Raw genomic sequence first — 16705 nt, 5'->3', positions numbered from 1 at the left:
TTTTAGCGACAGTTGTTTCAAAAATGAGAGGAGCCTCTCTAAGTTTGTATGTATGTAAGAGGCGGCTTTAAACCAACATCCCCATCAACTCAACACAGGCACCGGGTACAATGAAACTAACATATCTGCAAAGTCTTCGTCCAAGTATGACATATGAAAACAGTTCAAGGTATTATGCTATTTCAAAGTCTTTTGCAAGACATCACTCAACTAACTTAATTTATGAACCCAGCAAGTGATCTGACTTAAATTTCTCCCATAATGCCATTCAGTAGATGACAACATATTAACATATACGAGGCCAAATCAGTTATTACAAACTTTACACTCTTATGGTCAATTTCCGAAGTATTCCAAGAATGCAGCATCGTTTGGGAACACATTCTGCTGTTCGCGACATCTATATTTGCTCATTCTAACAAAAGTATTTCCTGTTAAGATAGTAAATCTTGAGTTTTGAACAAGACTCCGACACATAGCGACCTGAAGCGTCGGTAAATTCGTCATGGATTAGAGGCAAGCCCGATTTATGCTTGCTAATAATAATTCCAATCCCGAAGAAAGCAGATGTTGGCAGATGTGAAAATTAGCGAACTATCAGTTTAATAACTCACAGCTGCAAAATACTAACGCGAATTCTTTACAGACGAATGGAAAACAGTTGAAGCCGACACAAGGGGAAGATCAGTTTGGATTCCGTAGAAATGTTGGAACACGTGAGGCAATACTGACCTTACGACTTATCTTAGAAGAAAGATTAAGGAAAAGCAAACCTACGTTTCTAACATTCTTAGACTTAGAGAAAGCTTTTGACAATGTTGACTGGAATACTCTCTTTCAAATTCTAAAGGTGGCAGGGGTAAAATACAGGGAGCGAAAGGCTATTTACAATTTGTACAGAAAGCAGATGGCAGTTATAAGAGTCGAGGGGTATGAAAGGGAAGCAGTGGTTGGGAAGACAGTGATACAGGTTTGTAGCCTCTCCCAGATATTATTCCATCTGCATATTGAGCAAGCAGTAAAGGAAACAAAAGAAAAATTCGGGGTAGGTGTTAAAATCCATGGAGAAGAAATAAAAACTTTGAGGTACGCCGATGACATTGTAATTCTATCAGAGACAACAAAGGACTTCGAAGAGCAGTTGAACGGAATGGACAGTATCTTGAAAGGAGGATATAAGATGAACCTCAACAAAAGCAAAACGAGGATAATGGAATGAAGTCGAATTAAGTCGGTTGATGCTGAGGGAATTAGATTAGGAAATGAGACGCTTAAAGTAGTAAAAGAGGTTTTGCTATTTGGGAAGCAAAATAACTGATGATGGTCGAAGTAGAGAGGATATAAAATGTAGACTGGCAATGGCAAGGAAAGCGTTTCTGAAGAAGAGAAATTTGTTAACATCGAGTATAGATTTAAGTGTCAGGAAGCCGTTTCTGAAAGTATTTGTATGGGATGTAGCCATGTACGGAAGTGAAACATGGACGATAAATAGTTTGGACAAGAAGAGAATAGAAGCTTTCGAAATGTGGTGCTACAGAAGAATGCTGAAGATTAGATCGGTAAATCACATAACTAATGAGGAGGTATTCAATAGAATTGGGGAGGAGTTTGTGGCACAACTTGACTAGAAGAAGGGACCGGTTGGTAGGACATGTTCTGAGGCATCAAGGAATCACAAATTTAGCATTGGAGGGCAGCGTGGAGGGTAAAAATGGTAGAGGGAGACGAATAGATGAATACATTAAGCAGATTCAGAAGGATGTAGGTTGCAGTAAGTACTGGGAAATGAAGAAGCTTGCACAGGATAGAGTAGCGTATAAAGCTGCATCAAATCAATCTCAGGATTGAAGACGGCACAACAACAACAGTATTTCGCTTGCACAACATGGGACGCATTTCTTCCATAGTCGGCTGGTTGTAAATCCTAAAAAAAGAAAAAAAGAAAAAATGAGATAGATTTACTCTCAGTGAAGTTTCATTGATAGATAGTACGCCCGTTTGAAGCCATTTCTAGGTTGCAGGGTCGTCTACCTTCTCCAGCCGGACGTTGGCCTTGACTAGGATCACACTAGTTTCGTGAATAAATTCTGCCTTTCCACGCTCAGCTTTCTTTTGCGCATTTAACGGGAGTTCTACTGTTCCCTACTGTTTCACTGTTGCAATTCTTAATTTACGTTCTAAGCTTTCCTGATTTTTAACGCAATGTTTTGAGACAGTATCACTTTTCTCTCACTCGACACGAGCATTACATAATCTTCACATTGAAATGTTGCTTTCCGCTATTTATAAACCTTCCGTCACAAACGGTTTATCACTGCTTTGCTCCGTAACACTATTCGCGAACTACAACCTGTCATTTGCCGAACAGGCGTTGCGAAGAGAGCGGATGCTGCGGGGGCGTCGGGATGCGGAGGGAAACAAAGTCGGCACGCAGTGCAGGCAACAGAAACTTGTGTTTTGAGCTTCCACGAGCTCCTGATAATAGGCTTCATTTTCTGCACTGGAGCAGAAGTAACTCTACAACGCGCCAACACTCACGTCATCACACATTTTCGTAAATAGTCACAATGAACATTACAGCTCAGCAACAAAGCAGACGACAAAGCAGCTAAGAACGGCTATCGATACGCTGCACAGCTGGCAACAAACGTCTACAGATCGCTACGACACGAAGATTCCCGACTCTTGCCGACTGCTACCGATCAGACCTACGGAGTCGGCGTGCTGAGTAATAGTTTCCACAGAGTACTGACTGTAGTCACTTTATTTATTGTACCTGAACCAAGGCGCCGCAATACACCAACCGTCTGTGCAGTCGGCCGTGCAGCCAGGAGACGTCATTAGGAATTTCCAGAATATTAGCACTGTAGCGTAAAGAGACAAGCCGAGGGTAAGTTCCTAGCCACCCTGACGACAATAATCCAAGCATTTCATATCACAAGAAGCCTGGAGTAAAAGTCGGCAATATTTGTGCCGAATTATTTAGAAAAATAAATGGCCCTCCTTAAACTCATTCACTCTTTGGCGTCATGCATTAAAAGATTTTTACGGAATATTAAAGATAACAGGTATTTCTGTCCTGTTGATGAATCTTCGTTCTCTCTTCCCTTTCACTCACAGATATAATCTTCGTACGAAATTCTCTACAAATTTTGTTGTCATAAGTAAATTTAGCTTTAAAACTTCGTGATCGTATTAATTTGCGGAAATAATATCATTATTTTCTTAACCAGAAACATATGATTCTTAAAGCCTTCACAAAACGCTTCAAAATGGCTTCTGACGAGTATATCGTTAACGTGAAAAAAATTATGCCTCTTCTGATGTTGTTATATTATCCTATTTCGTCCACACATTGATAGAAAAGTGGCAGACTAGGAGGATATGTGGTTTATCGGGTGCTCAAGTGCGCGGTCATCAGCGCCCGTACAAAGTCCCAATTTTTTGCACAGTCCAATTTTTTACTCAGTTCAATCTAGCCACTTTCACGAATGATGATGATGATGGAATGATAAGGGCAACACAAACACCCACCCCCCGGGCAGAGAAAATCCCCAACGCGGGCGGGAATCGAACCCGGTTCCCCGTGATCCAGAGGCAGCAACGGTAGCCACTAGATCAGGAGCTGCGGACGGCAGACGCTAGGATTATACAATTCAGACATGAAAATACAAAGCAACTTGTATAATAGAATAAATATGCTTGGAAGAAAGAGAATGTAATAAACTCGGATATTTAAAACCTGTAAACTGAACACACCACATATAAATAACATATTTACGAATATTTCTCTTCTCATAAAAATTTGAAACAGATCGATGTGTTTCGTGTCATAACACACCAAGCAAAATGCTTGTCAAAGTAACAAAAAGGTAGCCATCGGGTCACAAATAATCTCCGTGTCTAGCAAAACTGAGGACCGTGTTACACACCGAAAATTTGTGGCTGTCGCTGTTAGAGGCCATTATATTGCACGACTCCTTTCTATGGTAATTTTTCTTCCTGTTTCGGCCACTATACATACGCATGGTTGATTGAATCCCTTTGTTTACATACATTCACATCCAGTGGACAGGAAAGGGTGCAATGAGGTTGGTTGATTGGTTGAAGCGGACAGGGGATCAAACAGCGAAGTCATCGGTCCCATCGGATTAGGGAAGGATGGGAAGAAGAAGCTGTGCCCTTTCAATGGAACCATCGAGCCGTTTACCTGAAGCAATTTGGCGAAATCACGGAAACCCTAAATCAGGATGGCCTGACGCGGGTTTGAACCGTTGTCCTCCCAAATGAGAGTCCAGTGTGCTAACCACTGCGCCACTTCACTCGGTGTAACAAGGTTGGTCTCCCGCTCGAAATAAAAAATAAAAATTAAGGACGTGTTAACGGAGCTCTTAGATTTTCATTTTAATGCGAACAACTACCAAATACTGCTTCTCTTGTGTTGTAAACAGCTGTCTTTTAAAAACCACTAATTAATTATTTAAATATACTACAAATTTTTTAACTTCTGAACAACCTATTACCAAATACATTGAAGTGCCTATGAAACTGGTACATCTGCCTAATATCGTGTAGGATATTCAATTGTTTAAATGTGTGTGAATTCCTAAGGGAACAAACTGTTGAAGTCGTCGGCACCTAGACTTACACATTACTTACTTATGATAAGAGCAGCACACACACCCATGCCCGAGGGATGACTCAAACCTCCGGCGGGAGGGGCCGCACAATCCGTGACACGGCGCCTCAAACCGAGCAGCCACTCCGCGCTTCTCATGTCTGGAGAGTTCGGTGACCAGCGATAGTGTTTAAAGTCAGAGGAGTGCTCCTGGAGCCACTCTGTAGTGATTCTGGGCGTGTGGGTTGTCGCATTGTCCTGCTGGAATTTCCCAAGTCCGTCGGAATGCACAATGGACATGAATGGATGCAGGTGATCAAACAAGCTGTTTAAGTACGTGTCACCTGTCAGAGCCATATGTAGAGGTACCAGGGGTCCCATATCACTCCAACTGCACACGCCCGACACCATTGCAGAGCCTCCACCACATTGATCAGTCCCCTGTTGGCATGTAGGGTGCATGGATTCATGAGGTTGTCTCCATAACCATACAGGATCATCCGCTCTATACAATTTGAAACGAGACTCGTCCGACGAGGCAACATGTTTCCGGTTATCAACAGTCCAATGTCGGTGTTGACGACCCAGGGCGAGGCGTAAAGCTTCGTGTTGTGCACTCAACAAGGACACACGAGTGGTCTTTCGGCTCCGAAAGCCCATATCGACGATATTTCGTTGAATGGTTCTCACGCTGACTGGTTGATGACCCAGCATTCAAATCGGCAGCAATTTGCGAAAGGGTTGTGTGGTGTCACCGCCAGACACCACACTTGCTAGGTGGTAACCTTTAAATCGGCCGCGGTCCGTTAGTATACGTCGGACCCTCGTGTCGCCACTATCAGTGATTGCAGACCGAGCGCCGCCACACGGCAGGTCTAGTCTACACTCCCTAGCACTCACCACAGTTGTACAGCCGACTTTGCTAGCGATGGTTCACTGTCTGCATACGCTCTCATTTGCAGAGACAACAGTTTAGCATAGCCTTCAGCTACGTCATTTGCTACTACCTAGCAAGGCGCCATATTCAGTTACTATGTATCCTGAACAGATAATATTGTGAATCATGTACCGTCAAGAGCGACGTTCATCATTAATGGATTAAAGTTAAGTATCAAACTAATTACGTCCTCATTCTGAATTCTAATTCCTTGTAATGTTCCAGACCTCACGTCAGTATAGTCCTTCCCTCCTCACGCCAGCCTGCTCTTCTGCCAACACAGCAGGTTGCACTTCTGACACGTTGTACGATTCTCTTAAGTCATTGGCCCTGTTCTTGCAGGATCTTATTCCGGCCGCAGCGATGTCAGATATTCATGTTTTACCCTATTCGTGATATTCACAGTAAACTCGTAAAACGGTCTTAAGGGAAAATCCCTACTTCACCGCTACCTCGGAGATGCTGTGTCCCATCGCTCGTCCGCCGACTATAACACCACGTCCATCCTCACTTCAGTCTTGATATCCTGCCATTGTAGCAGCAGTAACCGATCTAACAATTGCGTCAGACACTTTCTGTCTTATATAATCGTTGCCGACCGCAGCGCCGTATTCTGCCTGTTAATGCATGCATTTGAATACGCATACCTATAACAGTGTCTTTGGCACTACAGTGTAAAATCATTGAGGGCAGTGGCAAGAAAGTGCCTATTCACTCTGGTGTGAATAATTTATGACACTGGCGATATACCATCTGACTTCTGGAAAACATCATCCACTCATTTCCGTAGATGCCAAGTGCCGACAAGTACGAAAATTACTGCACAACCAGCTTAAAAGCTCATGTATCCATGTTACTAACAAGAATAATATGCAGAAGAACGGAAAAGGAAACTGACGATTAATTTTGCTTTAGGAAGGTAAAGGCACCAAGGCGACAGTTCTGAATTTGTGGTTGACAATGGAAGCAAGACTGAAGCAGAATTAAGACACATTCATAGGATTTGTCGACCTGCAAAAACCATCGACAATGTAAAGTGTTGCAAGACCGATGTTGTGAAAAAAGTAGGGGTGTGCTAAAGCGAAAGACAGGTAATATGCAATACATACAATAATCAGGAAAGTGTAATAAATTGGAAGACCAAGAACGAAGTGCTCCAATTAAAACTGGAATAAAACAGGGATATAGTCGGAATGTAGTCTTTCGCCCCTATGGTTGAGTCCATATCGAAGAAGCAATGACCGAAATAAGATTCATAAGTGGGATTAAAATTCAGGGTGGAAGGATATCAGTGATATGATTCGCTGATGAGATTTCTAGCGTGAGAAATGAGAGCAGCGAGAAACTTAACATCGGAACGGGGGGAAACGAAATAGTTGAAGTTAAGTAATTCTGCTATCTAGGGAGAAAAATAACCCTTGACGGACGGAGTGAAGGTGACGTAGAAAGCACACTAGCTCAGGCAAGGAGGTAATTATTGGCCAAGAGAAGTCTATTGGTATGAAACGTAGGCTGAATTTGAAGAAGGAGTATCTGCGAATGTCCGTTTGGAGCGAAGCATCGTATGCTAATTAAACAACGGCTGTGGAAAAATCTGAACAAAGGGGAGTGCTACAGAAGAATGTTGTAAATTAAGTGGACTGATAAGGTGAGGGATGACGTGGTTCACCGCAGAATCGGCGAGGAAAGAAATATATGGAAAACACTGACAAAAATAACGGACAGGATGATAGGACATGTGCTAAGACGTCAGAGTATAACTTCTATGGTACTAGATGGAGGTGCAGAGGTTAATAACTGCAGAGGAAGACAGAGACTGCTCGTATATATCCAGCAAATAGTTGAGAAAGTAGGTTGCAAATGCTCCTGTGACATGAAAAATTTGGCACAGGAGAGGTATTCAAGTGAACGTGTAGAAGAGCAGGAAGATATAGTAAGCAACGCATATGCGTAGAAGAACAGGAAGAATGACGTGAACAACATAAAGTCGTGAATAAGGATAATAATTAGTATTGTTTATGGTAGCATCTTAAAGCATGAGAATTGTTCATGTTCATTGTTGTTGTTGTGGTCTTCAGTCCTGAGACTGATTTGATGCAGCTCTCCATGCTACTCTATCCTGTGCAAGCTTCTTCATCTCCCAGTGCCTACTGCAACCTACATCCTTCTGAATCTGCTTAGTGTATTCATCTCTTGGTCTCCCTCTACGATTTTTACCCTCCACGCTGCCCTCCAATGCTAAATTTGTGATCCCTTGATGCCTCAAAACATGTCCTACCAACCGATCCTTTCTTCTAGTCAAGTTGTGCCACAAACTTCTCTTCTCCCCAATCCTATTCAATACCTCCTCATTAGTTACGTGATCTACCCACCTTATCTTCAGCATTCTTCTGTAGCACCACATTTCGAAAGCTTCTATTCTCTTCTTGTCCAAACTGGTTATCGTCCATGTTTCACTTCCATACGTGGCTACACTCCATACAAATACTTTCAGAAACGACTTCCTGACACTTAAATCTATACTCGATGTTAACAATTTTCTCCTCTTCAGAAACGATTTCCTTGCCATTGCCAGTCTACATTTTATATCCTCTCTACTTCGACCATCATCAGTTATTTTACTCCCTAAATAGCAAAACTCCTTTACTACTTTAAGTGTCTCATTTCCTAATCTAATTCCCTCAACATCACCCGATTTAATTTGACTACATTCCATTATCCTCGTTTTGCTTTTGTTGATGTTCATCTTATATCCTCCTTTCAAGACACTGTCCATTCCGTTCAACTGCTCTTCCAAGTCCTTTTCTGTCTCTGACAAAATTACAATGTCATCGGCGAACCTCAACGTTTTTACTTCTTCTCCATGAATTTTAATACCTACTCCGAATTTTTCTTTTGTTTCCTTTACTGCTTGCTCAATATACAGATTGAATAACATCGGGGAGAGGCTACAACCCTGTCTCACTCCCTTCCCAACCACTGCTTCCCTTTCATGCTCCTCGATTCTTGTAACTGCCATCTGGTTTCTGTACAAATTGTAAATAGCCTTTCGCTCCTTGTATTTTACCCCTGCCACCTTCAGAATTTGAAAGAGAGTATTCCAGTTAACGTTGTCAAAAGCTTTCTCTAAGTCTACAAATGCTAGAAACGTAGGTTTGCCTTTTCTTAATCTTTCTTCTAAGGTAAGTCGTAAGGTTAGTATTGCCTCACGTGTTCCAACATTTCTACGGAATCCAAACTGATCTTCCCCGAGGTCCGCTTCTACCAGTTTTTCCATTCGTCTGTAAAGAATTCGCGTTAGTATTTTGCAGCTGTGACTTATTAAACTGATAGTTCGGTAATTTTCACATCTGTCATGTGCATGTTCATAGCAAACAAAATTGAAGAAACAAATAATACTGATTCAGTGAACGCTCTACATGATTTAAAATAAAGAGAAATGCTTTTTGTCTTGTAGGACTTTTATTACAGTCTCAAAAGACCTATACAAAGCAAATAACTTATGTTATTTACACGTGTGTAGAAGAACAGAAAGAATGACGTAAGCAACAAAAATTCGTGAGTAAAGATAATAATTCATTATGTTTATAGTATTAAAGCATCTGAACTGTTCATGATCCTAGCAAAGAAAACTGTAAGAAAATACTTACTGTTACAGTGACCGCTAAAGGTGCTGTAAAAAAACAGGAAACGCTTATGGTCTTAATAGAACTTTCATTACAGTCGCAAAAGAAAGTACGAGGGCTATTCAGAAAGTAGGGAACGTTTTGGCATTAAAAATAATAAATACAAGGAATATATTTTATTATATACATATGAAAGAGCGACTGACATACAACTTTTCCACATAGCCACCAAACACATTGAGGCACTTATCACAGCGGTGGACAAGCTCTGAAACACCTTGGTCGTAAAATTCTGCCGCTTGAGACTTCAGCCAGTGCATCACACCCGCCTGGAGTTCCACGTCGTCATCAAAGCGCTGCGTTGCAAGTCAGTTCTTCATCTTGGGAAACAAGTGGGGGTCGCTTGGTGCAAGGTCGTGGCTGTAGGGTGGATGAGGGAGAATTTCCCATCTGAGTGAATTAAATTCTTTAGTGCGGTTTTTCGTGTGAGGTCGGGCATTGTCGTGCAAAAACAAAATTTTGGATGTGAGCTTTCCTCGACGTTTGTTTTGAACTGCTCTTCTAAGGCAGTGCAAAGTTTGACAGTACAGGGCAGAATTTATGGTTGCTCCACGTTCGAGAAAATCAATAAGAAGCACACCTTGCCATCTCAAAACACTGTCGCCATCAACTTCCTTGCTGACAAGGTTTGAAAACATTTTCTTGGTTTTTGGGGGACCTTGTGTGCCCCCACTCCATGGACTGTAATTTTGTCTCGCAATTGACGTGTTTCACCCAAGTCTCGTCATCGGTTACGAATCGATCGAGTAATGAATCACCATGTTTGTGGTAGGCCTCCATAAATGTCAACGTTGCACCCATTCGCTGCTTTTCATGGTACTCTGTAAGCATTTCGGGCACCCATCGTGCACAAAATTTGTGGTAGCCAAGCTTTTGAGTGATAATTTCAAACATCAAAGTCCGTGTAACTTGTTGAGATGAAAGCGAAAGCTCCGTTATTGTGAAGCGACCGTTCCCACGAATCGTTTCGTCAACTTTCATCATAGCGTATACAAATGGTACAGTCACATTAATCAGACACATAAGCTTCTTCACAAAATCTACGAAATTTTCGGTACAGAATGGAAGTAAAATGAATCGCAAGACAGATGTAGCTGATGATTACTTTATTGCCACAACCGGTTTCGTTGCATTAAAACATCCTCAGGTGAACTGCGTAAGAAGGAATGATTCCACATAATACATATGATCAAACCACTATAAGAATATTTTTAAAATTTTTAAATTTTTGTAGAATTTTAAGAAGTTTTTAAATATTTTGTAGATATTATGAACAGCATTTAAAGAAGCATGGATAATCAAAGTTAAAACGTGCTCACAAAAGCGTCACATCAGCGCTCCAAGGCACCCCTTACGTTCATAGTTAAACATCAAACACCAAAAGGGGAAGTCGTCGAAATAAATAAAACACAATATCGTGGCGAACACTGCGGTGGAGCACTGGGACAAGAAGAAAAAAAAAACAAAAAAAGAACATATATAAGTACAATGAGTGAAAAGTAGGATATATCAGAAGTGGGGTCTCAAGGAAGCTAAATAGCCGGCCGGTGTGACCGAGCGATTCTAGGCTCTTCAGTCTGGGACGTCGCGACCTCTACGGTCGCAGGTTCGAATCCTGCCTCGGGCATGGGCGTGTGTGATGTCCTTAGGTTAGTTAGGTTTAAGTAGTTCTAAGATCTACGAGACTGATGACCTCAGAAGTTAAGTCGCATAGTGCTCAGAGCCATTTGAACCAAGCCCCTTCCTCCTCCGTCCTTCCCGGCATTTCTTCTCATCCTTTCACACCATAATGAATAAATGTCAAAATTTTGTACATGGCTGCACGTTAAGAGACCGTGAATAGTTACAATTTAAAGAAAACAGCCCTCGGTCACTATTTTTAACGAATTAACCGGGTTTCAACGCTGCTAGGAGTGTGTTCCTCAGAATTTAAATCAAAGAATGGTCTATAACATGGTCACAGAATTGTGACTAAAACGTATGATACAGAGTATAAGTACAGTCTTTGACGATGATTCTATATTTATACTCTGTATCATACGTTTTTAGTCATAATTGAGTGACCATGTTATAGACCATTCTTTGATTTAAATTCTGAGGAAGACACTCCTAGCAGTGTTAAAACCCGGTTAATTCGTTAAAAATAGTGACCGAGGGCTGTTTTCTTTCAATTATAAATGTCAAAATGGTTGGTTATTTAGCTCGCTGGAGGTCTCACTGTTGATGTTTCCTTTTTTACGTCTTTAGTTGTGACTCATTGCACTTACTTTTCCTTTCTCTCTCTCTCCCTCTCAGCATGCCAACGCACTGACCACCCCGATGTCCTCTTTTATTTATATCGTCGACTTCTCCTCTACAGTAGAGAAGGGGGGAGGGATTTCGATTTTGTCCGCTTGTTTCAATACAGTACATAGCTTCTATAAAATATTTGAAAGAGATTTCTTAAAATCCTCGAAAAATTAAAATTTTTTAAAAATGTTTTTAAAACAATGTTGTATTATTTAGATTATGCGTATTACATCGCATCCTTTCCTTCGTACGTAGTTTTAATGCAGCGAAACCAGATTTGACAGTAAACAAATCACGAGTTACAGCTGTTTTAGGGTTCGTTTCCCTTACATTGTTAATGAAGTTTAAAGGTTTTGGATGTTGGCAATACAAAGTACTAGCTTTTCCTTACTGGATTCACTCAAGTCTGAAGAAGGTAATAGACCACTGAAATTAATTAAAAATGGCTCTGAGCACTATGTGACTTAACTTCTGAGGTCATCAGTCCCCCAGAACTTAGAACTACTGAAACCAAACTAACCTAAGGACATCACACACGTCCATGCCCGAGGCAGCATTCGAACCAGCGACCGTAGCAGTCGCGCGGTTCCAGACTGGAGCGCCTAGAACCGCTCGGCCACTCCGGCCGGCTGAAATTAATTACTTACCTAATTTGAAACAAAATAAATACTTCCTCCATCGCTGTGAAACCTTACTGTAAACTTGTCGGAACATATGAACAACTTTAAGCTGCTGATCTCGCTGTCAGAAGACAGAGAGTAACACATTTTGAGATCTTCCTGGTATAAATCTTTTATGGTCATTGTTCTTATAACTGCTATTAGCCATTAGTTCGTTTCATACTACAAACGGAATAAGTGTCCCATTTTTACAATGTACAACAAAATCCAAGACATTCGTGTTTATGGTGCGTTTTCCTTCATTTCCTTTCAAACTCTGCGTGTTTCTAAGGGGATATTGCGACTGCTGGTATTTTCGACTGCTGGACAAGTGAGCTGCCTTTCTGGATCTCTTTCAACACAGTGAGACTGCCGCAGTAGCTGCTACCAGCTGCCACGGACGGACGAGGTCGAATCTTCGGTGTTGGAGATTTCCATCAGAGCCCTGGGATCAGCGGCTACTGTGGCTGCTGGAGCGGGGTGAAGCGGTGCGGGTCTGGCGGGAGCGTGGGAGGGAGAGGGGGAGGAGGTCTGATTGGGAGGATTCCTCAGTGCCTCCGCAGAATTACCCGCCTCAGCAGGCAGCGGCGCGCGGCAGGGCAGGCGGTCGCTGCACCCAGATTCCTCCAAACAAGTCCCCCAGCGACTCGGGAGCGGCGCTCTTCACTTATTAAATCTGCGATAGAGTCTATTCGTCCAGCTGATCGAGCAAAAGTGAAATACTTAAAGGTTGTCTGCCAGCGGATGACGTGCTGCGGAAACCAGTGTTGGCACGGAACCGCGAGATATTTGTACAACGGTAGAGGCCGATAAATAGATTAAACATACAGGGGCCGCGCGGGATTAGCCGAGCGGTCTAGGGTGCTGCAATCATGGACTTCAAATGGTTCAAATGGCTCTGAGCACTATGGTCATCAGTCCCCTAGAACTTATAACTACTTAAACCTAACTAACCTAAGGACACCAGATAGATCCATGCCCGAGACAGGATTCGAACCTGCGACCGTAGCGGTCACGCGGTTCCAGACTGTAGCGCCTACAACCGCTCAGCCACCCCGGCTGGCAGTCATGGACTGTGCGGCTGGTACCGGCGGAGGGTGTGTGTGTGTGTGTGTGTGTTTGTCCTTAGGATTATTTAGGTTAAGTAGTGCGTAAGCTTACGGACTGATGACCTTAGCACTTAAGTCCCATACGATTTTAATATACAGGGTGCTACAAAAAGGTACGGCCAAACTTTCAGGAAACATTCCTCACACACAAAGAAAGAAAATATGAAATGTGGACATGTGTCCGGAAACGCTTACTTTCCATGTCAGAGCTCATTTTATTACTTCTCTTCTAATCACATTAATCATGTAATGGAAACACACAGCAACAGAACGTACCATCGTGATTTCAAACACTTTGTTACAGGAAATGTTCAAAATGTCCTCCGTTAGCGAGGATACATGCATCCACCCCCCGTCGCATGGAATCCCTGATGCGCTGATGCAGCCCTGGAGAATGGCGTATTGTTTCACAGCCGTCCACAATACGAGCACGAAGAGTCTCTACATTTGGTACCGGGGTTGCGTAGACAAGAGCTTTCAAATGCCCCCATAATTGAAAGTCACGAGGGTTGAGGTCAGGAGAGCGTGGAGGCCATGGAATTGGTCCGCCTCTACCAATACGTCGGTCACCGAATCTGTTGTTGAGAAGCATACGAACACTTCGACTGAAATGTGCAGGAGCTCCATCGTGCATGAATCACATGTTGTGTCGTACTGGTAAAGGCACATTTTCTAGCAGCGCAGGTAGAGTATCCCGTATGGAATCATGATAACGTGCTCCATTGAGCGTAGGTGGAAGAACATGGGGCCCAATGAAAACATCACCAACAATGCCTGCCCAAACGTTCACAGAAAATCTCTGTGTTGATGACGTGATTGCACAATTGCGTGCGGATTCTCGTCACCCCACACATGTTGATTGTGAAAATTTACAATTTGATCACGCTGGAATGAAGCCTCATCCGTAAAGAGAACATTTGCACTGAAATGAGGATTGACACATTGTTGGATGAACCATTCGCAGAAGTGTGCCCGTGGAGGCCAATCAGCTGCTGATAGTGCCTGCACACGCTGTACATGGTACGGAAACAACTGGTTCTCCCGTAGCGCTCTCCATACAGTGACGTAATCAACGATACCTTGTACAGCAGCAACTTCTCTGACGCTGACATTAGGGTTATCGTCAACTGCACAAAGAATTGCCTCGTCCATTGGATCCTCGTGCATTGCATTACCTTCCTTCAATTGGGCCAACTGGCGGTGAATCGAGGAAGTACAGTACATACTGACGAAACTAAAATGAGCTCTAACATGGATATTAAGCCTTTCCGGACACATGTCCACATAACATCTTTTCTTTATTTTTGTGTGAGGAATGTTTCCTGAAAGTTTGGCCGTACCTGTTTGTAACACCCTGTACACAAGGTGTTTCAGAAGTGATGGTCAGTATTAAGGGATATGACGGGAATGATCATTCGAAACAAAAAAAGTCAAGTAAATATGTGCTCTAAAACGCATACCTTAACCCTGCAGTACGCGTGCTGTACGGTTACGGGGTTAGGCGCGTGGAGTACTTCTGTCCCCCATTTGTGTTTCTGAATCACTCATTGACATGATTATCAAATGTTCTTTAGTTGATTTTTCTACTCTACTTTCTACACTACTTTCTTCCGAAAGTGACCGGGAAGTACGTGGAAGCGGAATATTTTTCGTGTCAATATTACCAATTATGTTTTCCATTATACTCCCGGTGCGAGCGGAGAGGGGAAAATGACTGATTACGTGCCTCTGTTACGTCGTTCTGCTGATCTTCGTCACTAGCAGCATAACTGTCGCACAACCTTTCTCGAAAGCTGGTCCTCTAAATTTACCTAATAATTTTTGCGAGTACATTGTAGCCATTCTTGAAAAATTACTTACTTATGTTACCCAATCATTTTTGTTACACTTCCGTTTGAGCTTTACGATCCTGCTGCATTACGTTCCAAGCGGCGCATCTTTGAGTTTGTTTCCTAGTGTCGCGTCTACTTGGCAAGGACCCCACACACTGGAACAGTACTCTAGAATTTGTTGCAAAAGTGTCTTTAATGCGGTTTCATTTACAGATACAACTCACTTTCCCAGTGGTTTGTACCAGTCTTTGAGCAGCTTCGTAAAACAGCTAACGTGGAAAATTGGACTCAAAATAAATTTTCCAGCATTTCAACATGTCAACATACTGTATATTGTGGTCGATTACCTTGACAGGAACAAAGTAGCATCTACATTGGTTGACAGCAGTTTCGTCGACCAGAAAAAAAGCGTACTAAATACGTTTGAGTACAGAGATAAGAACCCATTTAAGCTAACATTAAAATCAGTGAAATAGTAGGTTAATAAAGAGGTCGAAAGCACTTTTAATTATTTGAGAAAATCATACCCATCAGTAATAAGAATGAAGATTAGAGTTTAACGTCATTAGAGGAGGAACACTAGCTAGGATTGATGAACCTTGGGGAGGGGGGTGACCGTGCCCTTTCAGAGGAACCACCTTGGCATTCGCCTGGAGCGATTTAGGGAAACCACGGGAAACTTAAATGTGAATAGTCAGACGGGTCAGTAGTAAGAGTAATCATTCATTGTAAGTTTTCACTGTTTTAGTGTCACTGACAATAGAAGCATCCCGGATTTCTGATTCTTAGCTTCGAGAGAAATTACTCAAAGAAACAAAACGAAAATATAGCTTCATAGATAAAGAAATACAAGGAATGGAATTAAGAGTACTGGGTGTCCATAAATTATCTTTGCAGTGGCAGCTTAAGACTTTAGATACTTTAAAGCTATGTTAAACAATAACAAATGGTATTCAGCAAGTGATAAGGTTGTAAGGTAGCTCTTTACAGCTGAAGACTTTAACAACTTTAAATTTATAGCAGACGATAACGAATGGTCAAATGGTGTTTGACATGTTATAACGTAGCTTTACTTTTTTATTTTATTTTATTTTATTTTAACTTGAACAATCTGATGAATAGTTGACCCCACAGGAGGAAGCTCAGCGTGGTCTTGACTCATACAGACGACGTCCGATACCCTGCTGCAACGAAACTTTCGAACACGGTATGGAAGGCAACCACCGTCCACGCCAACTATTCGGGCTTGGCATACGTCATTTATGACTAAAGGCAGTGTTCCGTTCTCCATAAAAAGGGGTCCGGTCGCCCATCTGTTTCAGACGCCAACGTCGACAATTTACGGCAAGAAGTGCGACAAAATCGTTGGATACGGTGGCTAGAGAGTTGGAAATGTGATGACCAACAGTGCACAGTGGCTTACATAAGAGGTTACAGCTAGAGTCCTACAATGTGCAGCTGCTTCAGGCATTAAATCCTGCGGTCAAAGCTCAGCGGAAACAGTTTGCAGTTGAAATGCTAGGCAGGACTGGAGCACACAATGACTTTTTGGAAGAGAAATGTTTCTCCGATGAG

Source organism: Schistocerca piceifrons, chromosome 9 (assembly GCF_021461385.2).
Source record: "Schistocerca piceifrons isolate TAMUIC-IGC-003096 chromosome 9, iqSchPice1.1, whole genome shotgun sequence".
NCBI classification, from domain to species: Eukaryota; Metazoa; Arthropoda; class Insecta; order Orthoptera; family Acrididae; genus Schistocerca; species Schistocerca piceifrons.
Note: the sequence above shows the minus strand (reverse complement) of the source record.